We start from the raw sequence: 25526 nt of genomic DNA on the forward strand, positions 1-25526 counted from the left end.
CTCAGGTTTGCCCACTGTTTCTTTTACAAGGCATTTCACAGCTGGAGCTACCAATCAGAAGCATTGATGCTCTGCCTCTTAGCCCCCAGGATGGTTTTCTTCTGAGTAGGTTGAGCCAGATTACATAGTGACTGGTTGCACAACGCTTGCTGAATACACAACTTGTTGGGGTGTGCTTAATAGGCATTTTGCAGTGAATGGATAAATGGGTCTGACAAATGCTGGATGATTTCTTTTTTCCAAGGTTGAGCTCAGTTTCTGAGGGATGTTACATGTTTCTATGTGTGGTCTTGAAAGAGCCTTCATTATTCGTCATGATTTCCTCATTGGCAAATAGGGAGGCCTATAATGGCTTAATCAAATAGCCACTGTGGCCTGATCAAACAAGGAACTTCAGAAAACGAATGCTCCAAATGGCTTCATTTGTCAACACTACTATATTCATGGGTGGGACAAACACACACACACATGCACACATTCACATGCACACACACAGTTGCTAGTGTGAGGCCTCATTCCTTTGCCAGCCTTAACATCTATCATTGCATTCCAGACCCTATGTTATTTAATTGATAATGAGTTACAGGCTTAAAATGATATGCCGTAGGATGAGTCATTATATGCATAGGCATATTTCTATCATCCAAGAGGGCTTCTTTTAATTAGACGTCTGAGAAACTTTAAGAATGTGGATTTGTTAGTCTAAACTGTGGGAGAATAATTCTTCCCTCAGCGAGTTGTAAGTTGAGTTGCACATGGTGTTGGTTGTGGTTGTCTCCAATGAATTGCATGTTCACTTATTTAGTTTTTAGTTGGTGTTGGTTTGATGTTGATGGTGTTTAAAACTTAAATAATTCTGGATTTTATGATACATTGATTTTCCAAGAGGACTCCTCGGAGCCAGGATTCCTACAGATGCAATTCCATCCAGAAATTTTGGAGAGAAATAAAACTTAATCTCAAGCCTCCAGTGTGTTCTAGAGACTAAATTTCTTGGCAATCCTTCTTTTCTGATTTTTTTCTTATTTCACCCAACGTCCTTTTAATAATCTCCTTCTCTTTCTTCTTCTTTGGACCAACACTCTGGTGCCTTTAAAATGTATTTAAACCTCAAAAAATAAAGGCACTTTGTAGTTCTTAGAGGTAATGTCCTGTCTGTGAATTGAGACCAGGTCATTTCTGCTTTCAAACCTGTATTTTTTTCTTTTAATGGTATAGATAGTCTGTGTTGAAAAAATGATTCCACTGCAGGATGGGTTCTTGGCCCACTGCAGGATATCTAATAACTACTGCATTTTAGAAATCTGGGGGTTGTGAAAAAATGAAATTATTGACTCTATGAATGGTTAGGAAAAAAGATACCAAGAGCCTTAAACTATATATTTATTTGTTCATGAAAAGATTTAAGGGTTGCCAGGTGCGGTGGCTCACGCCCATCATCCCAGCACTTTGGGTGGCTGAGGCAGGTGGATCACCTGAGGTTGGGAGTTTGAGACCAGCCTGACCAACATGGAGAAACCCCGTCTCTACTAAAAGTATAAAACTAGGCGGACGTGGTGGTACGTGCCTGTAATCCTAGCTTCTCGGGAGGCTGAGGCAGGAGAATTGCTTGAGCCTGGGAGGTGGAGATTGCGGTGAGCCAACATTGCGCCATTGCACTCCAGCCTGGGCAATGAGCGAAACTCCATCCCCCAGTCCCCCCCAAAAAAGGTTTAAGGGGTTCTGGAACAAATTGAGCCCTTAATTCGGCATGTGAGCCTTCACTGAAGCTAACAACTCCCGTGGTGTCTCAATTGAAGTCTTTGGAAAACATACAGAATGTGTTGAGAGCTCATATTATATCACACTGTAACCTGGCTGTTTGGCGGGGAAGCAGACTTCTCCCTTTTGAAAAAAATTAATATTTGCTTGATTTCCTGATAAAAGGAATACTACAAAAGAGTATTGCAAAACCTTGAAGGTTTGGCACACTTTCCCACGTGGGTGGAAAAATGTTGCTCTGAAGCCAGACTGGAGCTGCTCATGAAATATAACATTAAAAATACGTTTTTAAAAGAAGCAGCTTGATCCTGGAAAAAAATACATGTATAATGTATGAAACAACAAAGCTATGGACTTTACCAGCGTGTATTATAGAAACACAATGACACAATCATGATGCCATGAAAATGGCAAATCTCTGATGTTAGAGATAATTAGGATTTCTTTATTATGCTGGTTTTAATCATTATCAGAGTCCCACTGTGTTTGGATCTATGTCTATTTCATGTGATTGTCTATATCTTGTTCCTACCCACGTTCTCAACCTTTGCTATAGAACCCAGCACAAACAGCCGTGATCGCTTCTTGCTTCTCAAAAAAGAAAGCTACTTAAAACTGGAAGATGTATTAGGGTTGTCTTTATTCTTATCAGGCTTATAAACATTTACACATCGGGATGTCCCAGATCCCGAGTCAACATGTCTCCTCTTCCTCCAGCTTCTCTCTTTGAACTCTTGCTGTTAGCTGGTTTCCATATGTCCCCCTTTTACTCAAGCAGAACCACTTATATATACGCTTCAGCATAGTAATGTTTTCCCCTTATGCCACGCAATAAATATATGGGACAAGGGAGGGTGAAGAAGGTTGTGAAAGGGAGTTGGTCGGACAAATGATTGTTTTTAATTAATGATTTATTTTTGGTTTTGTTCGTTTTCTAATTGAGGGGCATATATTAACGTGTATTTCCTAAGCTTAGTTTCATAGATCTGTTTTAGTCTTTCCATTTGTAACTATCTGTTCTTTCTACAGAACACAACAAATACAAGGGATGCGGTTTGAGAAATTCCCTATGAAGGAAAGATGGCTACTGCAAATCACCATTCTTACCCCATCTCATAGATTCTGGGACTGGGTGTATTAGTGGTGTTTCTTTCTCAGTGGCATGTAGTTAGTCCATTTCTCGTAAACTAGAGAAATGATTTCTTACTAAATAAGGGAGTGAAAAGAGCGAGTTGGGAATTGCACCAAACAAAGGGGAAACTGTAGCTTAGCAGGAGAAGTGGGTGAAATAGATGATTAACTTTCCTGAGTAGTAGTTAATGAGTAATCAATGAAGCATTTATTAAGCCCTTACTGTATTCCCAAGAGTAAAATAGGCAGTGTGAGAATCAATGACATACCTGACATGGTATTTTGCCTCAAAAGAAATTTATGATCTGGTTAGGAAATACAGATAATGTGTATCAAATTAAAACACTACATGCTTTTTTTTTTTTCTTTAACTTTTATTTTAAGTTCAGGGGTACATGTGTAAGTTTGTTATATAGGTAAACTTGTGTCATGGGGGTTTGCTGTACAGATTATTTTGTCATCCAAATATTAAGCCTAGTACCCATTAGTTACTTTTCCTGATCCGCTCCCTTCTCCCCCTCTCCACCCTCTGATGGTCCCCAGTGTGTGTTGTTCCACTCTATGTGTCCATGTGTCCTCATTATTTAGCTCTTACTTATACGTGAGAGCATGCTGTATTTGGTTTTCTGTTCCTATGTTAGCTCCATCCATGACCCTGCAAAGAACACCATATTGTTCTTTCTGATGGCTGCATAGTATTCTATGGTATATCTGTGCCACATTTTCTTTATGCAGCTTGCCATTCATAGGCCTTTAGGTTGGCTCCATGCTTTTGCTATTGTGAGTAGTGCTGCAATGACCAGACACATATCTTTATGATAGAAATATTTATATTCCTTTGGGTATATTCCCAGTAATGGGATTGTTGGGTCGAATGGTATTTCTGTTTTTAGTTCTTTGAGGAATCACTGCACTGTATTCCACAATGGCTGAACTGACTTACACTTCCACCAACAGTGTATAAGCGTTGCCTTTTCTCTGCAACCTTGCCAGCATGTTTTTTTATGTTTTTATATATTTTTTGAGACAGGACCTTGCTCTGTCACCCAGGCTGGAGTGCAGTGGCATGGTGTCGGCTTACTACAGCCTCTACCTCCTGGGTTCAAGTGATTCTCATGCCTCAGACTCCTGAGTAGCTGGGACTACAGGCATGCACCACCATGCCTGGCTAATTTTGGTATTTTTAGTAGAGAAGGGGTTTTGTCACATTGCCCAGGCTGGTCTTGAACTCCTGGCCACAAGTGATCTGCCTGCCTTGGCCTCCCGAAGTGCTGGGATTACAGGTGTGAACCATTGTGCCTGATCCTGTTATGTTTTGACTTTTTAATAATTACCATTCTGACTCATGTGAGATGGTATCTCATTGAGGTTTTGATTTGTGTTTCTCTAATGATCAATGATGTCGAACTTTTTTTTCATATGGTGGCAGGCCGCATGTATGTCTTCTTTTGAATGCAGAAAGAGTTCAGGAAGAGAGATGCACAGAGAAGCAAGAACAAGCTGAAGGAGGCTTAGGATGGACATTGGAGAATTTTAGGTGGACATTGAGACTCCTAGCCAGAGAGATAAGGCCAGGTGGGCACTTGTGAAGTTTGTTGAGGAGGTAAGTGTTGACGTGTAGGGGTATTTATGACTTTCTCATCAGAGGATAGAATAAAATGAAATAGGAAGCTATTGGAGGTTGGTGGACTTGCTGGAAGTTTATTAAAAAAATAGTTTATTGAGGTGAAATGTACACAACATAAAATGAACCATTTTATTTATTTATTAAATTTTTTTTTAATGAGATGAGGTTTCACTATGTTTCTCAGACTGGTCTCGAGCTCCTGAGTTCAAGCGATCTGCCTGCCTCAGCTTCCCAAAGTGCTGGGATTACAGGCATGAGCCACCATGCCTGGCCAAAATGAACCATTTTGAAGTGAACAATTCAGTGGTATTTAGTACATTCACAAACTCCTTACCTATTAAAAGCAGTTGCTCCCTGTTCTTCTCTCTCTCCAGCTCTGGAAACCACCAATCTGTGTTCTGTCTCTATGGATTCATGGATTCTGGATGTTTCATACAAATAGAATCACACAGCTTGTGACCTTTTGTGTCTGATTTCTTTCATTTGGCATAATGTTCTCAAGATTCATTCACTGTGTAGCATGTATCAGTACTTAATTCTTTTTAATGGCTGAATATTATTCTGGAAGTCTGTTTTTGACTAATGTGGAGGCATGTGCTAAAGTGACTAATCTAAAATATGTTTTGATGCATTGAGTGACCATTAAACTCACCAGTTCCATTTTGTCTACACACACACACAAAATAATCTAAAATGTTTATTCTGGGAGAATGGGGATCTTATCTCACTGATAGAATAGATAAAGGGAGATTAATTATAGGGAATACAATCTGAAATTTAGGGTAATAGTAAAAATAGCCAGTAGAGATATTCCACAGAGATCTGAAAATTCAAGGAAGAATTGAGAGTTGAGGTCTAGAGTAAAAAAAAAAAAAAAAAAAAAAAAAAAATGAAGTCATCTCTTAAATTCAAACTGATATTGGTAGATTACAGAAGATCCTGTGCACAGGAATTGAAAACTCCACAGAATGGCATGGATACATTTTTTTTTTTTGGCAAACTGTTTTTCTCTGCCTGTAGTAAGACAAAGTTGAAAGCTGGAGACAGAGGATTTATGGAGACAAGGAGACAGGCTGCAGAAATGTCCCCCAGGTTGACTCCAGCAAGTGTGGCACTGGAAATAAACAAGGATGAGAGGCTCGCAGTGTAGTGTTTCAAATCCTGGTAGATGTCAGACCCTCTGAGATCAGAAAGTTGGGTGGAGTGGTGGAAAGACCATAAGATAGACCAGAGTTCAAATTTGGGTTCTTCCACTTAATCTGAATATACTTAAATATGTTAACTTTTCTGAGCCTGGGGAGGATTAAATAAGATGACATTTGTGAAGATGAATGATACATAGTACATAGGCACGAAGTTACATATATATTTTTCATGAGGTAGGTGAATACGTATTTTCGTGGGGAGGGTGGGGGCAGGCAGAGACGGATGCTGGAAACTCTCTGTGGAGCTCATGTCTTGGGAAAGGCAAATGGCTGAAACTTAGGGGAAGAAAAGTGAACACAGTGTCAATTATTTATCTATTTATTTGTTCTTGTTCACTTATGCATTTTACTTTGTCTCGTTCCTAAAAGGATTTGTGAAGATAGTTCACAAAGATTGTTTCATGATAGTCTGCCTACCATAAAAAAGTGGTTTACAAGGATAGTTTATGAAGGTACATATATCATAAGATCAAAAATAAGTAAAAATTAGGGCTGAGAAAAATGAGAGCAAAGGAAAAATGAGAGTAAGAAGATAAGAAGCCTCAGAAAGAAGTGACATACATTTTACACTCTTGTAGACACAGACTATAAATTCAGCTTGAAATGGAAGATATTGTTGTTTCATTTGATATAGTCATCTAAGAGGAGCTATCCAGCTGGTCAAAGGCTGAGGAAGGAAGGAGGTGAGGAGGCTGATGTGGCAGTTAGTTATAGATATGAAATGGTTTTCTTCTGATGGGCCTCTGCTTTATTGCTGCAAGCACATCTTGCTGTCACATCTGTTAATAGCTCATATAAGAGTTGGCTTAATTTGTTTTTCAGGGGCGTGCTCAAGTAGGTAAAGATTTTATGAACTTTCTATGCTGTTCTTCTCTTTGCATCTCATTAAGTGGTTTTCTGAAACTCACATGCTGAAGCCATCTGAAGGAGCCTTGGAGAAAGGACAGGTGTGCTTGGCTGGGGGAATGAAGGTGGGCATTGGCTTGTTCTTTCCCAGGATGAAATTGTTCATAGAAAGGAGCTGAGTGGGATCAGAAGGAAGAGAATGGGCCTCTTAGCACCTTCTGGGTGTGTCTTCAGTTTGACATTCATATTTTTTGAACTAAATTGCCAGAGTTTCTAAATATCTTTGGGAGGCACAGGCAGGAGATTGTTTAAGGTCAGGAGTTTGAGACCAGCCTAGGAAACAGGGAGACCCTGCTTCTACAAAAAAATAAAAACATTAGTTGGGCATGGTGGTGTAGTCTTAGCTATTCTAAAGAAAGAATATATGAGGCTGGGCATGGTGACTCACGCCTGTAATCCCAGCACTTTGGGAAGCTGAAACCCCATCTCTATAAAAAATACCAAAATTAGCCAGATTTGGTGGTGTGTGCCTGTAGTACCAGCTACTTGGGAGGCTGAGGCAGGAGAATCATTTGAACCCGGGGGGCAGAGGTTGCAGTGAGTCGAGATTGGGTCATTGCACTCGACTCCAGCCTGGGTGACAGAGCTAGACTCAGTCTTCAAAAAAAAAAAAAAAAAAAAAAGAATAAGAATAAGAATATATGTATATAAATATTTTGTTTGAACTAAATTGCCAGGATTTGCATATAAATATGGATGTATCTATATATAGATACTACATGCACTCCTATTTATTTTATTTATTTTCTTTCTTCCCCTACTCCTGGCTTTATTGAGGTATACTTAACAAATAAAACTTGTATTTGTTTATTTATTTAGTGACAGGGTGTTACTGTCACCCAGGTTGGAGTGTAGTGGCATGATCATCGCTCACTGTTGCCTCGAACTCCTAGGCTCAAGAGATCCTCCTGTCTCAGCCTCCCGAGTAGCTGGGACGATAGGTGTGAGACACCACGTGCAACCAATTGTATATATTTAAAGCAGTAAACATGATGTTTTGATAGATATATACATTGTTAAATAATTAGCACAATCAGGCTGATTAACTTGCCCATCACCTCACATAGTTCATTTTACACTTAAGATCAATTCTCTTAGCAAATTTCAAGTACATGATACAGTATTATTGACTATAGTCACCAGGCTATACATTACATCTCCAGAACTTATTCATCCTGTATAATGGAACCTATATTTAAATATAAATGATTTTGAGAAGTACATTTCTAAGCCAAACGTAGATAATGTTTTGATTATCTAGTTGTGTTATTCAACCACATCCTAGTTCTACTCCTATTAGCAGCAAATGATAAAGAGTCAGAATTAACTCACAAAAATTCAGCCCTATGTTTGTACAGCTTTAAATATTTCAAAGTGTTTCAGGGCACCCATATACTACATTTGTGATTCTTACAAAATGAGCTGAATAAAGTAGAAGTCGTATTAGTAGTATTTTCATTTTGTGAATGAAGATACATTTCAGAGCTTTTTATTTAATTTTAAATTTATATTTCTGGGAAGTGGCAAAGGTGGGATGAGAATTTTGCACTCTGCTTTTCCCATGAAAAGTAGAGAAACCTATCCTAGACTGGATCCTGGAACAGGAAAAACCCAACATTTGTGAAAAAAATTGGTTAAAACTGAGTTTAATTAATAGTAGTGTACCAATCTTGGTTTTGCGTTTTAACAAATGTGTCATGGTCATGACGCTAGAAGCAAAGGCGGCACTCTGAATACTCACTATTTCATAGTAATACAGGATCTACAGGAGGCATAACTAAGAATTTTAGAAAAGAATGTTGAATAAGTGGTCAGAGAATTATGGAAAAATAAGGAAGATCACCTAAACTGTAAGGTTAGAAAGGACTGAAGAGAAGCAGCGCTATCGGAGGCAATATCCCATTGCCTGTGAGTCCACAGCTAAATTCATTCCTTTCTCCTCAAACCTGCTGTTCCTTTGGGGCTCCCTGGGTCTGTGAATGGCACCACCACCCACAAGCTGCTAAGACAGAAGGCAGAAACTCTTCTCTCCTCTTGAGCCCTCTATCTAGTCAGTTTCCATGGCCTGTAGATTCCATCTACAAGGATCTCTTCTTACATCTCCTATTACCAAATTCAGGCCACCGGCATCTTTCCCCTGAACTCTTTCCTGCAATAGTCCCCAGTCTGGTCTCTCTGCTGTGCATCTTGTCCTCTTCCTTCCTATTCTGGGAATATTGTTTTCCCCTCTCCCTTTTTATTTTTCTTTTGGATTTTTTTGTAATTGTAATAAGAGAATGTTTACTGGGAAGAGCGCTCTTTAGATCATTGCACTTTAACTAGATCAGGAAACATACAATTGTCTATATGTTTATTCTGACATTTCTCCAAAAAATGTAATTACCAGTTGATATCACCAGATTGTACCAGTGAACCAAATTTTGACTTCGGTGCTTCAGTAGTTTCTAAGCCTCTGGCTCATTCTCTGTTCCTCCACCCTGCAAGACTAAGACATCTTGGCAAAGGACCTCTACTCATGAAAATGTGCCATTTCACAGATAGTTTCTATAACTAATGATGAAAAAATTCTTTTATCTTATTTTTAATACTCATAAAAAACCATGTCTAAAAAGAAGTGCTTATCGTTCCTCTCCTAAGGAATAGATTTAAGTTATAAGATTGTCTACTAAAATTAATATTTAGATAGAATTGGGAAATTGTTATGGCCCAAACATTACCTTTGCTGAGTGAAAATAGAGGTTTTTCATTCACTGAGAATAATACTAAGAATGTAGAATTCAATAAATTGCTATGAGATCATGATTAATCTGACCATTATAATGATAATTATCAGATAAATCTGGCCACTGTAAAAAACTATTACAAATTCTCAATTAGACAGTAGGGTCGGAACAGATGTTGTTTCACCACCCTTTTAACACAGTGTGATATCCCATGACACCTGCTGGATAAAGACACTGGCGGGGCTTCAGGTCAGTCTTCCTTTTAAAACTTTATGTATTACTGGAGGTATGATGCCCCTTTAATGCTTAGGAAGGTTCCTTGCATAGAGTAGTAGCTGTTCACAAAGTGTTTATTGAAAGCATCAATTAATTAGTGAATTTATATTCATTTAGATGCATCCTGGGTGTCAAATGCTAAAACTGTGCATCTTAGGCACTTGGTAAATATTGCACATTAGATTAATGAATATATAGGCACTTATACTCTTAATTCATTCGTTCGTTCATTCATTCATTCATTCATTCATTCATTCATTCATTATTTTGAGATGGAGTCCTGCTCTGTAGCCCAGACTGGAGTGCAGTGGCGAGATCTCGGGCTCACTGCAACCTCTGCCTCCAAGGTTCAAGCAATTCTGCCTCGGCCTCCCAAGTGCCTGGGATTACAGGCACCTGCCACCATTCCTGTTTACTTTTTGTATTTTTAGTAGAGATGGGATTCCACTATGTTGGCCAGGCTGATCTTGAACTCCTGACCTCAGGTGATCCACCCGTCTTGGCCTCCCGAAGTGCTGTGATTACAGGTGTGAGTCACTGCGCCTGGCCCCAGACGGAGTCTCGCTCTGTCGCCCAAGCTGGAGTGCAGTGGCCGGATCTCAGCTCGCTGCAGCTCCGCCTTCCGGGTTCCCGCCATTCTCCTGCCTCAGCCTCCCGAGTAGCTGGGACTACAGGCGCCCACCACCTCGCCCGGCTAGTTTTTTGTATTTTTTAGTAGAGATGGGGTTTCACCGTGTTAGCCAGGATGGTCTCGATCTCCTGACCTCGTGATCCACCCATCTCGGCCTCCCAAAGTGCTGGGATTACAGGCTTGAGCCACTGCGCCCGGCCCAGAGTGATCTTTTTTAATGAAAACTTGATTAGTGTCATTTCCATACTTGAAAGCCTTAAATACTCCAATCTAATCATGAGAGAAACATCAGGCAAACCCAAATCCAGAGACAGTCTGCAAAACATCTGATCAGTACTCCTCAACACTGTCAAGGCCATGGAAAAAGAAAGACTGAAAAATTGTTTTGGCCAAGAGGTACCTAAGGAGACATTCCGACTAAAACACAATGAACTATCCTGGTTGGGATCCTGGAACAGAAAAGAACATGGTTGAAAAACCTGTGAAACCTGGAACTTAGTAAGAAGGTATCAATGCTGGTTTCTTTGTTTTGACAAATGTCCCATGGTTGTGTAAGATCTTAACATAAGGGGCCAGATGCAGTGGCTTGCACTTGTAATCCCAGAACTTTGGGAGGCGGAGGTAAGATGATCACTTAAGCCCAGGAGTTTGGCACCAGCCTGGGCAACATAGTGAGATTCTGTCTCTACAAAAAGTAAGAAAATTAGCCAAGAGTGGTGACACCTGCCTATAGTCCCAGCTGCTCGGGAGGCTGAAATGGAAGGATCGCTTGAGCCTGGCAGGTCGAGGCTGCAGTAGCTGTGGTGGTGCCATTGCACTTCAGCTTGGGTGATAGAGAGAGACCCTGTCTCGAAACAAAACAAAAAAAGATCTTAACACTAGGAAAAACTCAGTGAAAAGTATACAGGAACTCTCTGGACCAGACCATTTTTAGAGCTTGTCTGTAAATCTGAGGTTATTCAGAAAAAAATATACATATATGCAATTTACACAGAAAAAGAAAACTTGTCATCACAGATCTTAGCTTTCAGGAGGAAATTTATAGTCCTTAGCTTAACACATAAGGCCTTTCATGGTCTAGCGCCTGCCTGTCTCTAGTCTCACCTCCCCGAAACGCATCCACACTGATACTCACCCTTCACTGGGGTCATATGGAACCATGTGATCATGTTGTGCTCTTCCTTGCAAACCTCTTTCTCCTCCTGTGTCTCCTTTTTAGCGCACCTCCTAATTTTTTTTTTTTACTTCCTATTTTTTTTTTTTCTTCCCAAATCTGTCTAATACCTTTTTGTGCCACCACTGATGGAAGCCATCACCACATCTTAATTGAATTCAACTAAAATAGTGTTCTGACTAGTTTTCCTGCCCCCAATCTTGTCTCCATCCAATGTGTTCTCCATTCAACAGTGACAGTGATCTCAAAAGTACAAATTTAATCTTGTTCTTCTTAAAGCTTTTCACTGGGTGCTCGTGCTCTTTGTTCTTAGAATAAAATCGCCAAAGCTCTGCAGCCTTGTTGCTCTAAGAACTCAGGGGCAGTGTGTCTATAATAGACTTGGTGGTGGGGTCCAGTGGTCAGAAAAGAAGTAATTCCTCCAGGGCTGTACTTCCTTTGGCGCATTCTTCTTCCATCTCCTTATCTGGTTAAATCCTACTAATTATTCCCTCACCATTTTATCAAAACTTTCCTTGATCTATCTGGATCCTACTCCTTCTCCAACTACTGATTTCTGTTCTTTATGGTTAAGAGTCAGTCTGTCTGGGTTTGAATTTGGCTCTATGCTTTACCAGCGGTGTAACTACAGGCAAGCAGCTTGGCCTCTCTGTGCCTGTTTCCTTATTAGTTGTGAGGAATTATAAATATAATGCTTAGAACATCACTTGGCAACAGAGTAGGGTTCAGAAAGTGTGGTAGCCAGGCTATAATCTGTCTGTGCCTTTGTAACCCCAAACATAAATGTAATTAATGGATTATATTGGCACCACTAGGTCTGTAGTGTCTAATACAAATATTTGTTGAATGACTGTTGCTTCCCTTGTTTGGAATGCACTTGTACTCTTTCTGCTTGCCTTTCTCCCTATAGTCAATCAATACATGCATCTTGTTCCAACCTCAGCTTGGGCCCTGTTCCACCAAAAGCCTCCCCTGATCGTGGCATCCCCTATGAAGCAGAGATTCCTCCTCTGGCTCCTAAAGTTCCTATTGTTACCATTTTATTTGAACTGCCTGTCTCTCTCATTAGACTGTGATCTCTGTGACCACTGCAAGTTCAGAAAAAAGCTCCCAGTGGTGTTGAATCATTGGATTGGTGTCTTCAGGGTCACCATGCTATTGTGAGGATCAAATGGTAAGTTCTCAGTAATTTTCCTATCTCAAGAGTCAACGTGAAGTTTCGCAACAACAGTGAAAGAGTCAAGATTCTCTGATATAATTCTGGCAGTAAATAAAGACTTAGAACTCAGTGATATAAGGGGTTCTTGGCCACAGGAAAATGGAAATGTGTTTGAAAACTTTTAGGTGAAAGGCTGACAGCTGATAAGGCTGGGGAAGTTTAAGAGGCACGTACTTGCATTGTGTGTGTAGGAATAAAACTGGAGTGAAAACAGGTAGTGTATGCCTCTCAAGGGTTTTATCCTTTTAAATATCTCAAGGCATCTTGTATGTTGTTGGCACACAATAAATGCCTAGTAAGTGCTTATTGGATGAGCGCAAAGGAACAGCAGAGACTACAGCAAGAAAGAACTTTAGAAGTGTCCAGTCCAACACCTTCATAATGAATGAAAATGATGTTCTTAGAAGGTTTCAAAATGAGAGACAAAAATGTTTGTGTTTTAGGGATATTGCTAAAAAATTAACTAGGACTCTATAGACCACGAGTAAAGATCATTTTCCAAGTACAGTCAGAACTTTAACGGCAGAGAAAAGGCGTATTTCTGGGTTTTCTTCACAAATGGAGGATGGGATTTTTATGTTCAAAGGACATGTTCCTTTGAATCTTTATACTAACTTGGAATGACCAGTAAGTTCTGAATCACAGTGAGAAATTCAGCTCACATCTTTCCCAGCTGTGGCAAGTTCCCCACATCCCATGGGGAAGTCTCTAAACACTGGTTGGTCCTGGGCTAATGAGATTGCTCAAGTGTTAGCCCTCCTGGCCATGGGGCAGTTTGTTTGTTTGTTTGTTTTTCCCTTTTTGAGATGGAGTCTTCCTCTGTCACCAGGCTGGAGTGCAGTGGCGTGATCTTGGCTCACTGCAGCCTCCGCCTCCTGGGTTTGAGCAATTCTCCTGCCTCAGCCTCCCAAGTAGCTGGGACTACAGGTGCCTGCCACCATGCCTGGCTACTTTTTTGTATTTTTAGTAGAGATGGGGTTTCACCATGTTAGCCAGGATGGTCTTGATATCCTGACCTCGTGATCCGCCTGCCTCGGCCTCCCAAAGTGCTGAGATTACAGGCGTGAGCCACTGCGTCCAGCCCATGGGGTAGTTTTGAAGTAATTTACTTCCATTTTTGTTTTCACTCCACAGTAGAGACTAAGGTTCAAGTCATATGACTAGGAAAGGCCATAGCAATTTAGAACCATTTGAATGTGGTGGGTACCTCTAGTATACAATATACACATTTAGAAAAAACAACAAAGAAATCAACCAACCAACCACATTTTTGGCCCTGAATTACCAAAATAAGACTTAAAAAATAATTAAGTTACTTATTAGTAATACGAATGTGTGTTTTATTAACTGTCACTCAGAAAAATTATGTGTTTGTGACTAAAACTGTTTTTTCAGGAAATTAAAAAAAAATTCAGTACCAAAAATATATCTCATATGGGAATCAACTATTTAGCACTGAAACCTTGGTCTTTATTTTTTTTTCTACCTATTTCAAGGAGGAGCAAACAACTAGTTGATTGGAACTTTGGTTAACTCCAAATTTTCAGTGTGAGCAACAATGTTTGTATCACAAATACCAGTGCAATATTGCACTGTTTATCCATTTGCATGATGAACATGTGATCAAAAGGTGGTTTGTGGGTGTGATGGCTCACACTTGTAATCTGAGAACTTTGGGAGGCCCAGGTAAGAGAATCACTTGAACCCGGGAGTTTGAGACCAGCCTAGGTAACATAGTGAGATCTCAGCTCTATAAAAAATAAAAAATTCGCCAGACCTGGTGTGCATGTCTGTAGTCCCAGCTACTTGGGAGGCTAAGGTGGGAGGACTGTTTGAACTCAGGAAGGTGAGGCTGCAGTGAGCTGTGATGGGACCACTGCACTCCACCCTGGGCAACAGAGCAAATACCCTGTCTCAAAACAAAACAAAACAAACAAAAAAAATAAATGGTGACTTGCATTAAGGGGAAGAAGAGTTAAGGTGTTGCAATGTCATTTTGGCACTAGCAAGCAACCTCGGCAAAGTTGTAGAGAACTTTCTTCAAAAGTGAGATCAATCTAACCACAAAAGATTATATTCCCCTGAGATTTAAAAACACGTTTCATGAAAAGAAACTGAGTAATTGAAATTGGAGAGTGCCAGCTCTCCCAGCAGGGCAAGTGTGAGGCCATATTGATGCTTAATTTTCTTTTGAATACTTTAAATGAGAATTTGGATTTACCTGAGATTTAAACCTGATTGACAAAGCTCTTGAGGAGTTCTAGTAGGCTTCAGAAACAAGAGTTAATTGGGCAAGATAATGCAGTCAATTTTGTTAATTCTTCAAGTATTACAGTTTCTTTTCTTTTTCTGTCATTTTGGGGGGTAATTATAAAAGCAATAAAAACCAGATTTACAGACTAGAGTCTTTCTAAATGATTTAAATACTATTAAGAGATGACTGGGCACAGCATAATAAAACCAGCAAGAATCAGAGCCTCAATAGGTGATTGGAAGTGTGTAAATTTGCTTAGTGATTTCTCACAAAAAAGTTCACAAGCTAAGTTTTACAAAGTTTTTAGTATGTATGTATTACTCCTGAGAATGACATGGAATTATGTGACAAATCATCAATTGTCACTGTGGAATTTTGGCCACATGATGAAATGGAAAGTTGATATATCATTTTCATTGACAAAGAAAGCCTTATTTGTATGTATTAATAGGCGATATTAGAAGAGGAAAGAAATAATTCACGATGAAAAGAAAAACGATATTACTTATTTGGTAGTAGCTGTCAAAACTCAAAACCTTGGCCTGGTGCAGTGGCTCACGCCTGTAATCCCAGCACTTTGGAAGGCCGAAGCAGGTGGATCATGAGGTCAAGAGATCGAGATCATCCTGGTTAACACGGTGAAAACCCATCTCTACTAAAAATACAAAAGATTAACTGGGCGTGGTGGCAGACATCTGTAGTCCAGCTACTTGGGAGGCTGAAGCAAGAGAATTGCTTGAACCAGGGAGGCAGAATTTGCAGTGAGCCAAGATCACGCCACTGCATTCCAGCCTGGGGCGACAGAGTGAGACTCTGTCTCAAAAAAAAAAAAAGATTAAAAACCTGTGTCCCTATTGACCCTACAGAAAGACTTGCACAAATGCACTAAGTTGTAAAAACAAAGCTGTCTGTTTCTATGTGGCTTATAGTAGCAAAAATTACAAACAGCCCAATTGTCTATAAGCTAGGAATTAATAAGATGCATGATTTGTGTCCATACAATTAAATAGTTAGGTACATCTATAGCGTAGATATAAAAATGCCTACCATATGTTTTTCACAAATTCATTCAAAAGATTATATTGGATGTCAATTACATACTGGGTCAAGATGCTAGGAATAAAAGATACTAGGGAATAGGACATGTGTGTGGAGAGGGAAAAGAGAAAATAAACAAGTAAGATAATTCCAGATAGCCATGCTATCAAGAAATCCTACCAGGTAATAGGGTAACGGAGAGTGATTTAGTCAAGGAAGGCCTAGACATGACATGTGAACTGGCCTGAATGGTGAGGAGTCCTGGGATCCAGGAACTTATGTTCTAGGTAAACAGAAGAGCACGTGCACGGGCTCTCAAGTGGAATGAGTTTAGTGTGCTCAAGAGCAGAGAGGACCCATGTGGCTGGCACCACCTGAAATTGGAGAGGTGCTCCGGAGATAGATCATGGAAGACCTTTAGGCCATGGTGAGGAGCTTAGATTAATTCTACATGCAATGAGAAAGAACTTGTTGGAGGGTTCCAAGCAAGGCAGTAATATGATCTGGTAAATAATATCAAAAGGTCAGCTGGCAGTGCATGCATTAAGGGGAAGAATGGAGACAGGGAGGGGCATCATGGCAGAACTGTAAGAGTTGAAGATGACTATGTAAGAGTCGATATGGCTGGGCACAGTGGCTCATGCCTGTAATCTCAGCACTTTGGGAGGCCGAGATGGGTGAATCATGAGGTCAAGAGTTCGAGACCAGCCTGGCTAACATAGTGAAACCCCATCTGTACTAAAAATACAAAAATTAGCAGGGCGTAGTGGCGCAAGCCTGTAATCCCAGCTACTCGGGAGGCTGAGGCAGGAGAATTGCTTGAATCTGGGAGGCGGAGGTTGCAGTGAGCTGAGATCATACTACTGCATTCCAGCCTGGGCGACAGGGTGAGACTCTGTCTCAAAAAAAAAAAAAAAAAAAAAAAGAGTCAATGTAAGAGATGATGTAATTACGAGTCAGAACTGTGAGAATCGAAATGATGATGATTTGGGCCATAATTTGGGCTATGGCTATGGCAAAAAGTAGATTCATTTGAATTTTCTTTCAGGGCATGACATTATTTAGACCTAAAGCTTCAAGTCTTTTGATCTAGAACCAGATCTGGGTTCTTACACAGACTCTCTGAAGTCTCATTTTTCTCCTCCAAATATGGGAATGAGTAGTGTCTGCTGTATTTTTCAGGGGGCTATTGTTCAGATTAAATAAGACAAACCCACTGTAGGCATTTGGTAACTATGAAAATGCTATGTAAATATGAGGTATTACCATTATGAATTCAGAGAGATTCCACATAGAAAGCGTGACCAGAATTGGGGTTAGGGCTACTTCCATCCCCAGTGTCAGAGTGAAATCTCGTGGCTCTCAGTTTACCTAATGTAAAGTAGATAAAATGCATCTTCTCATCTGAGTCAACACAGAACAGTGAAGTGAAATTGGGAGAGGACGAACAAATTAGTAATTACAAAATAATTCACAAATGAGCTGCTGAATAAGTGATAAAGAGAACAAAATATTTTCCAATGTATCTCTGGCACACTGGAGTGATTTCATTAAGCCAAGATTTTCCTAAGATCGCAACTCTTCTTGCTTTTCAATTAACCTCTTTGGGGGCCACCTTCTCAGTCAGGCACTAGGGGAAAGATCAGGAAGTTCCAGAAGCCCAGGCTTTCTTTTAGTAATTGCTGTTTCTTTCTTTCTTTCTCTTTCTTTTCTTTTCTTTTTTCTTTTCTTTCTTTCTTTCTTTCTTTCTTTCTTTCTTTCTTTCTTTCTTTCTTTCTTTCTTTCTTTCTTTCTTTCTTTCTTTCTTTCTTTCCTTTCTTTCTTTTTTTTTTGAGATAGGGTCTTGCTCTGTTGCCTAGGCTGGACTACAGTGGCACAACCAAAGCTCACTGCAGCCTCAAACTCCTGGACTCAAGCAGTTCTCCTGCTTCAGCCTCCTGAGTAGCTAGGACCACAGATGTGTGCCGCTATGCCTGGTTAATTTTTTATTTTTTGTAGAGATGAGGTCTTACTACGCTGCCCCGGCTAGTCTTGAACTGCCCAGGCTAGTATTGACTCAAGCAATCCTCCTCCCTTGGCCTCCTACAGTGCTGGGATTACAGACGTGAGCCACTGCGCCCAGCCCAGTAACCTGCAAGTTTCTGAATTGAGAAACGGGAAATGGCTAGAACCTACAAGGAATGTAATTCATTCCCTTCATACTTGAAGAACCACAGCTTCAGGGAAGGAATGAGAGCATCGGTCTTAGGCATAATTGTTGTGATCACGAACATATGACATGAAATGTGAGCATTGGCAAAGACATCCCGTCAATTCACTTAATATATTTTTTGATTGCCTTCAAGAAGTAGATACTGAAAGACATTCAGATCATGTTTTACAACCAGTATAGGAAAAGATTGGAAGTATTTTAAAACACTCCCCTCTCTCTCTCTTTTTTTTTTGGACTTGGGGCATAAGGAAGAAGGTACTTTTTATTTGAATGACCAGGTAGTGAGAAGGGGAAGGAAGAGCTGTTTGATCAATAATGATTTATTAATCCAGAGGCCACATATTATAGTCATTTCTTCGGTAAAAGTCTAATTGACATCAATGACTTTGAACATTCATACTGATTGCCTTTGCGTTCAGTCTTATCTCAGTTTCATCACACCACTAACCACCTCCTTTTACCTTCAAACAATGGCCTCACCAAGCCACTTCTGAGCATGCCCCAGGCTTACTTTCCTAGGGGAAAATTGAGGATTACCTCACTTTCCTGAAAACGTGTCCAACAGAAACAGAGCACTTCTTTCTATGAAAAGCAGACAGCAATATTAACATTTGCCAATTTAGTTGGTGATTTGCTCAATTCAAGGACCACAGAATGTTTGTAGTAGGGCTAAATGTGTAGCCGGGTAGTTTTTGGGAGGATGTTTTGCTCTTGTATATATTTTTAGCAAGTGAGAAATAGTGATCTCTCATATGAAACAGATGTGTGGTTTGCACAAAATTAACGTGATTTGTCCTTTGCTAGGCAAAATGGAAGTAGTGAGTGATGCAATATTTCAACTAAAAGATATATTATAGAACATTAACATATCAAGTTGGAAGAATGTCCTTTGCAAGCAAACACATTGATTCATTAAAAAAACTTTTCAAAATAGAATTATTCATAAGTTATTACTGCTGTTCCCATAAAAATATTTTCTGTTTAAATTCATAACAAACATTCTTAGGAGGCAAAATGTCTTTTCTGTGTCCCATTTAACAATGTAATAACTTTGTTTTCAAAATCTCATTTTATTCTAACTGGAAGATATACGATCTTGTTATACAAAACAACCACTTCATCTCTACAGAACCTTATTATTGGAATATATGATTGTAAGTTTCTGTAGAGTGTGGGAAGCATAACTGTTGTCTAGTTTAGATTACATGCCATGCAGCTGAAGCCTTGTCTTCAGAAAGATTATATAGGAATTATTTCAATAAAGTTATAAACACAGCTTGTATGTTAGGACATTACAACTTTATTTATTTATTTTTAAAAAAATACAGATTCCAAAGTCCCATCCCTAGAAATTCTGATTTTAAGTAAGTCAGGAATGGGACCAAGGAATCTGTATTTTTGTTTTTTTCTTTTGAGAAAGGGTCTCACCCTGTCACCCAGGCTGGAGTGCAGTGGCATGATGTCAGTTCACTGCAACCTCCGCTTTCCAGGTTAAAGCGATTCTCCTGCCTCAGCCTCCTGAGTAGCTGGGACTACAGACGCACACCACCATGCCTGGCTAGTTTTTGTATTTTTAGTAGCAAAGGGGTTTCGCCATGTTGGCCAGGCTGGTCTCGAACTCCTGACCTCAAGTGACCTGCCCGCCTCGGCCTCCCAGAGAGCTGGGATTACAGCTGTGAGTCACTGCGCCTGGCCATTTACAGCTTTTGATAGAAATGTGTTCATTTGTATTAATCTGTGATGAGACTACTAAATACTATTATTCATTAGTGACCCATCCTAATTACATATGTTTAATAAAGAAATGGGAAAAGATAGAATGTGGGATAAAATTGTGGGTGCGTGATTTGACAAGGTGAAGTGTAACCAAGTGTAGATGCTGCAGCTTGAATATGTGACCTTTACAAGGTCACTTGACAGGTGGTTCTGTGATGTCCCCAAGACTCTGCAGTTATCATCACAGATGAACACCACTGACCTGAGATCCTCCTGGCTCTATGTCTTTGAGATGCCTTCTCTCCAACTAAAACCCTTTCCTCCACCCTTTCCTCTGCCTTCCTCTGACAAAATCCTAGTAATTGTTCAGTCAAATCTTGTATTAGGCCATCCCTCCCCCTGAGGGGTCCCCTGAGCACCCTCTCTGATCCCTGCTGGCTAGGCTGGGCTCCCTGCTTCAGTTTCCAGTACATCCAGAGCTGCTTCATTTCTATAATCTCACATGAAATTTATTACTGTTTATATTCTCCAAACAGGGACAAAGATTTGTTTGTCACACCACATTCTATGCCCAGCTCCTAACACAGCACTGGGGAACAGTAGACAATTGAATGCATTGAATGCACAGATCTTTATTTTGTATAGAATTCATTATGATCACATTATAACCAGGCCATCAGATATTAACTCAGCCTTGTTTCATTAGAAGATGAATAGTTTAAAGAAGAAAAAAAAATACCCTCCTAGTTTCCTAATTATATCTTCTTAAACTTTTGGTGGATAGATATATTTAATAAAGATTCTAGTTGTAAGTGGCAACTTTATTTATTTAATAAAGACTCTAAGTTCCCACCTAACTGAGAAATTCAAAGCATGAACTTGGGCCAGGTGCAGTGGCTCACGCCTGTAATCCCAGCACTTTGGGAAGCCGAGGCAGGCAGATCACTTGAGGTCAGGAGTTTGAGACCAGCCTGGCCAACATGGCAAAACCCCATCTGTACTAAAAATAGAGGCTGGGCATGGTGGCATATACCTATAGTCCTGGCTACTCGGGACGCTGAGGCAGGAGAATCACTTGAACCCGGAAGGCAGAGGTTGCAGTGAGCCGAGATCGCATCCCTACACTCCGGCCTGGGCAACAGAGCAAGATTCTGTCTCAAAAAAAAAAAAAAAAAAGCATGAAGTTGGCTTTGGGAATGAATGGATTCAGGAGTTCATATCATGCAACTATAAATCCATCTCTGTTGTTCTTCTTTTGCCACTGTTGTCTTCTGCATTGACTTCATTCTCAGGCAGAGAATGAAGGGCAGGCGGCTTGCATTACTTGTATAGAGGAATCCCAGGGAAAAAAAGAGAGCCTCCCCTACGAATCCCATGCAACTTCTGGAGTTACTGACTGGCCCTGTTTGGGTCACATACCCATGCTAGGGTCCATTCTTGTAGCCATAGTGGTGAAAAACTTTGGCCAATCTGAGGAGTATGTTCACCTGGTGGAGGTAAGGAAAGATTCCCACAACAAAGAAGAATTTGTTAGCAGAAAAATGAAGAAGGAGGATATGTGCAGGCAGACAATAGCCTTCGCTACCGTGATTCTGTGCCAAAGAAATACTGGGCATCCGGGACAATCAATCATCAGCATTGGTTCTGACCAGGCACCTTGATTTCACCTGCTTGGTATTTTTAGTAATGCATGGAAGCTAGTGAGAGAACACTTTAACCACTGCTTCTTTCATGTATTGACTCATTCTAATCCAAAATGTTTGCACCAAGGTCTGAGGATACAAGAATGAACAGGACACACAACAGCCCCTGCCCTGATGGAACTTACATTCCATTGTGTGTGAGGTAGGGGGAGGGAGGTGGACAAAACCCAAACAAAGAAACCGATAGATCATTAGAAATTGTAATAAATGCTGTGAGGGAAGCCAACTCGGGGGTAACTATCATTTCTATCAAGTTTTTGCTCAGTGTCTTCTTTTCAAGGAAGCTTACCCTATTTTTCCTGTTTCAAATTAGAGCTCCCACTCCATCCTACCTCTCGCATTTCCCCTTCTCCCTTTTCTTCATAGCTCCTTTGACCTTCTAACGTGCCCTATAGTCTATTTATAATTTACATATTAAGTTTGCATTTTTTTGTTTTGTTTTGTTTTGTTTTGTGAGACAGGCTCTTGCTCTGTCACCTAGGCTGGAGTGCAGCGGCGTGATCACAGCTCACTGCAACCTTGAACTCCTGGGGTCAAGCGATCCTCCTGCCTCAGCATCCTGAATAGCTGGGACTGCAGGTATGCACCACCATGCCTGGCTAATTATTATTATTATTTTTTTTGGTGGAGATGGGGTCTTGCTATGTTGCCCAGGCTGGTCTTAAACTCCTGGACTCAAGCAATCCTCCCATCTCAGTCTCTCAAAGTGCTTGGATTATAGGTGTGAGCTACTTCACCTGGCCTTAAGTTTGCAGTTTTTAAAGTGCACTCCATCTGCCATCCCCCTCCATTAGAATGTAAACCCTGTAAGGGCAGAAATTTTTTTCACCTGGTACAGGCAAGGAAGGATTCCCAGAATAAAGGGACTGTTATTTTCACCTGTGTATCTTCCAGTGCTTCATACATAGTAGGTGCTTAATAAATAGGTAAGAATGAATGAATAAATGAAACAGAGAACAGAGGGGATAAGGGGTCTAAAGTACATGGAGGACAGAGGTGACCTCCTTGAGGACATGAGATTGTAGGACATCAATAGTGAGGATGCATCCTTGAGATAACATGGAAGACAAATGCATGGAGTGCCTCCTTCTGCTTCCAGTTTGTAGAAGCGTCACTTCCTTGGGGACACCTTCCTTGCCCCCTCCCCAGGTCATGGCTGCAGTTACACATGCTCACAGCATCCTGCAGTTTTCCTCCTTAGTGTGGTGTAGGTACTTGGATAATTATTTTTAAATGTCTGTCTTGGCCGGGCGCGGTGACTCATGCCTGTAATCCCAGCACTTTGGGAGGCCAAAGCTGGCAGATCACCTGAGGTCAGGAGTTTGAGACCAGCCCGACCAACATGGAGAAACCTCATCTCTACTAAAAATACAAAATTAGCCGAGTGTGGTGGTGCGTGCCTGTAATCCCAGTTACTCGTGAGGCTGAGGCAGGAGAATTGCTTGAACACAGAAGGCGGAGGTTGCGGTGAGCTGAGATCATACCATTGCACTCCAGCCTGGGGCAAAAAAAGCAAAACTCTGTCTCAAAACAAACAAACAAACAAACATGGCTGTTTCTCCTAATACTATAATCCCCACAAGGATAGCAGGGAAGGTACTTGGAGAATTCAAGAAATGAAACAACGACCGATGGGCTACTGCTACAGTGTGGTGAGCAGTATCAGTAAAGCTGGAGACATATGCAGGGGCCAGATCATCTGAGGGTCTGTGGCTCGTGATAAGGAGTTTGAATGTTTATTCCAGCGTGATGGAAAGCCACTGATTGAATGGTTCTGAAAGCGAGGAAGCACATGATCTGGATTGCATTTGCACCTAGTGTTTCTTGAATCAGTCCAGAGTCATATTCCCTGCCCAAGCCACCTTCACCTCTCATTGGAATTACATGTAATGAGTTTTCCTTCATCCACCTGTGTCCCTTTGCAATCCTTTTGACCACAAAGCAGCACTAGAGGTCAAGTCTGGAGTCACTCTGCTGGAATCTGGATGGGCATCCCATTATCCCTAGGGTAAAGCTTTAAGTCATCATGAGCCCTGCAAGGGAGGCCAGGGTTATCTGTCTCTCCTGCTCATCTCATCTGCAGGGCCCTGTCTCTCTGGCTCACTCCTCCACAGAGCACTGGCCTTGCTGTAATTGCTGGAACACACCAGCCTGCTTCCTTCTTGAGCCTCCCACAGGCTCCTCCTCTGCGCCCTCCACACCTGCTAAGTGCCTCCTTCTGCTTCCCATTTAGAAGTGTCACTTCCTCAGGGACACCTTTCTTGCCCCCTCCCCAGGCCATGACTGCAGCTACACATGCGCATAGCACCTTGCACTTTTCCTACTTAATGTTGTATAAGTACTTGGATAATTATTTTTAAATGTCTCTTTCTGACAACACTATAATCCCTATGGGGGCCAGGACTGTGATTATCTGATTCACCATCTAGCACTGAACTGATTCTCGGTGCTTAATACATATTGATTGACTGATGGAATAAATTAAATAGGATTGTTTAAGCAACACACAATAGATTTGCCTTTTAAGCTGGGTGCAGTGGCTCAATTCTAGCACTTTGGGATGCTGAGGCAGGAAGATCACTTGAGCTCAGGGGTTCGAGACCAGCCTGGGCAACATAGAGTGTCCAGGATCTTTACTACTTAAAAAATATATATGTATATATATAGCCAGATGTGGTGGCACATGCCCATAGTTCCAGCTACTATGGACGTGGAAGTGCTGGAATGTTTGAGCCAGGGAGGTTGAGGCCGCAGTGAACCGTGATTTCACCACTGGTCCAGCATGGGTGACAGAGTGAGACTCTGTTTCAAAAAAATAAACAATTACGGAAAAGATTTGCCTTTTATTTAGTTCACTCTAGACCTTTTTTAGTCACACCCATTCAATCAATCTTGTTCTTTCTGCCACTTTCCCTTTAGCATCATTCTTTTCTTTCTTTGTTTTTTTTTTTGTTTGTTTTTTGTTTGTTTTTTTGTTTTTGAGACAGAGTCTCACTCTATCGCCCAGGTTGCTGGAGTGCAGTGGTACAATCTCGGCTCATTGCAACCTCTGCCTCCCAGATTCAAGCAATTTTCCTGTCTCTGAGTAGCTGGGATTACAGGTGTGTGCCATCACACCTGGCTAATTTTTGTGTTTTTAGTAGAGATGGAGTTTCACCATGTTGGCCAGGTGGGTCTCGAACTCCTGACCTCAGGTGATCCACCCGCCTTGGCCTCCCAAAGTGCTGGGATTACAGGCATGAGCCACTGCGCCTGGCCTAGCATCATTATTTTCTGATTTATCATGCTTTTTCTTCTTCAGCCTGGTCTAACGGTCTTTCTCCATCCACTTTATGATAACACAATCTCCTATGTGAGAACTTCTCAGGGCCACCTAAGTCTCCAAGAGGTGGCAATGCTACCCTCACCTCTTCCTCCCTGCCTTGGGAGCGGTGGTCCTCCTGTCACCAGCAATCAGGTCAAGCCCTTCACCAGGTCTACCGCTGCGGGACTCCTATTTCATAATAGATGGCTGGCTTTTCAATGGTAAGGGAAGTGGCTCCCTCTGGAATTCTGGGTGTTTCACAGATATCTTCTCACTCCCAAAGTCCAGGAAGAAACGACAGAAGGAAGGTAGTAAGTGACAATGGTGTCACTCGCTGGGATGGCTCAGGCAGAGGTGGTGTCTCTTAGTGTGAGACCCTTTGTCACGACGAAGCCAGGCCAGGAAAAGGTGAGTGTACTGTGACAAGATAAGGCTAGGGTCATTATTTCTCAAGGAGTAAAGTCAAAGTCATCATAATAGGAAGAATAAGTATTCCTCATGGAAACTAGATTGGAAGGGGCTTTAGCTTTAGCAGTTCCGGTGAACAGGTGTTCAAGCACCCACAAGCCTCCTCCTTTTGCAGGATGTGGACCTGCAAGCTGCCCTGAACAGAGTCAGTAGGAAGCCCAGTGGCACCCAGGCAAGG

At 41.1% G+C, this 25526-nt stretch overlaps 1 long non-coding RNA gene across 4 annotated transcripts in view; it reads left to right on the forward strand.

Moving 5' to 3' along the window:
* The window catches only part of LOC144336294 (uncharacterized), a 66117-nt gene that overhangs the window by 11942 nt on the left and 28649 nt on the right, over window positions 1–25526 (forward strand). For 3 of the 4 annotated variants that reach the window (XR_013407924.1, XR_013407923.1, XR_013407925.1), the window contains 2 exons: window positions 12504–12608; window positions 25464–25525. This is a non-coding gene — a long non-coding RNA (uncharacterized LOC144336294). Of the gene's footprint in view, window positions 1–6136; window positions 6672–12503; window positions 12609–25463; window position 25526 lie in introns of those variants that run through there. The other variant, XR_013407926.1, reaches the window with a different exon arrangement.

Source organism: Macaca mulatta, chromosome 17 (genome assembly GCF_049350105.2).
Source record: "Macaca mulatta isolate MMU2019108-1 chromosome 17, T2T-MMU8v2.0, whole genome shotgun sequence".
Taxonomy (NCBI): Eukaryota; Metazoa; Chordata; class Mammalia; order Primates; family Cercopithecidae; genus Macaca; species Macaca mulatta.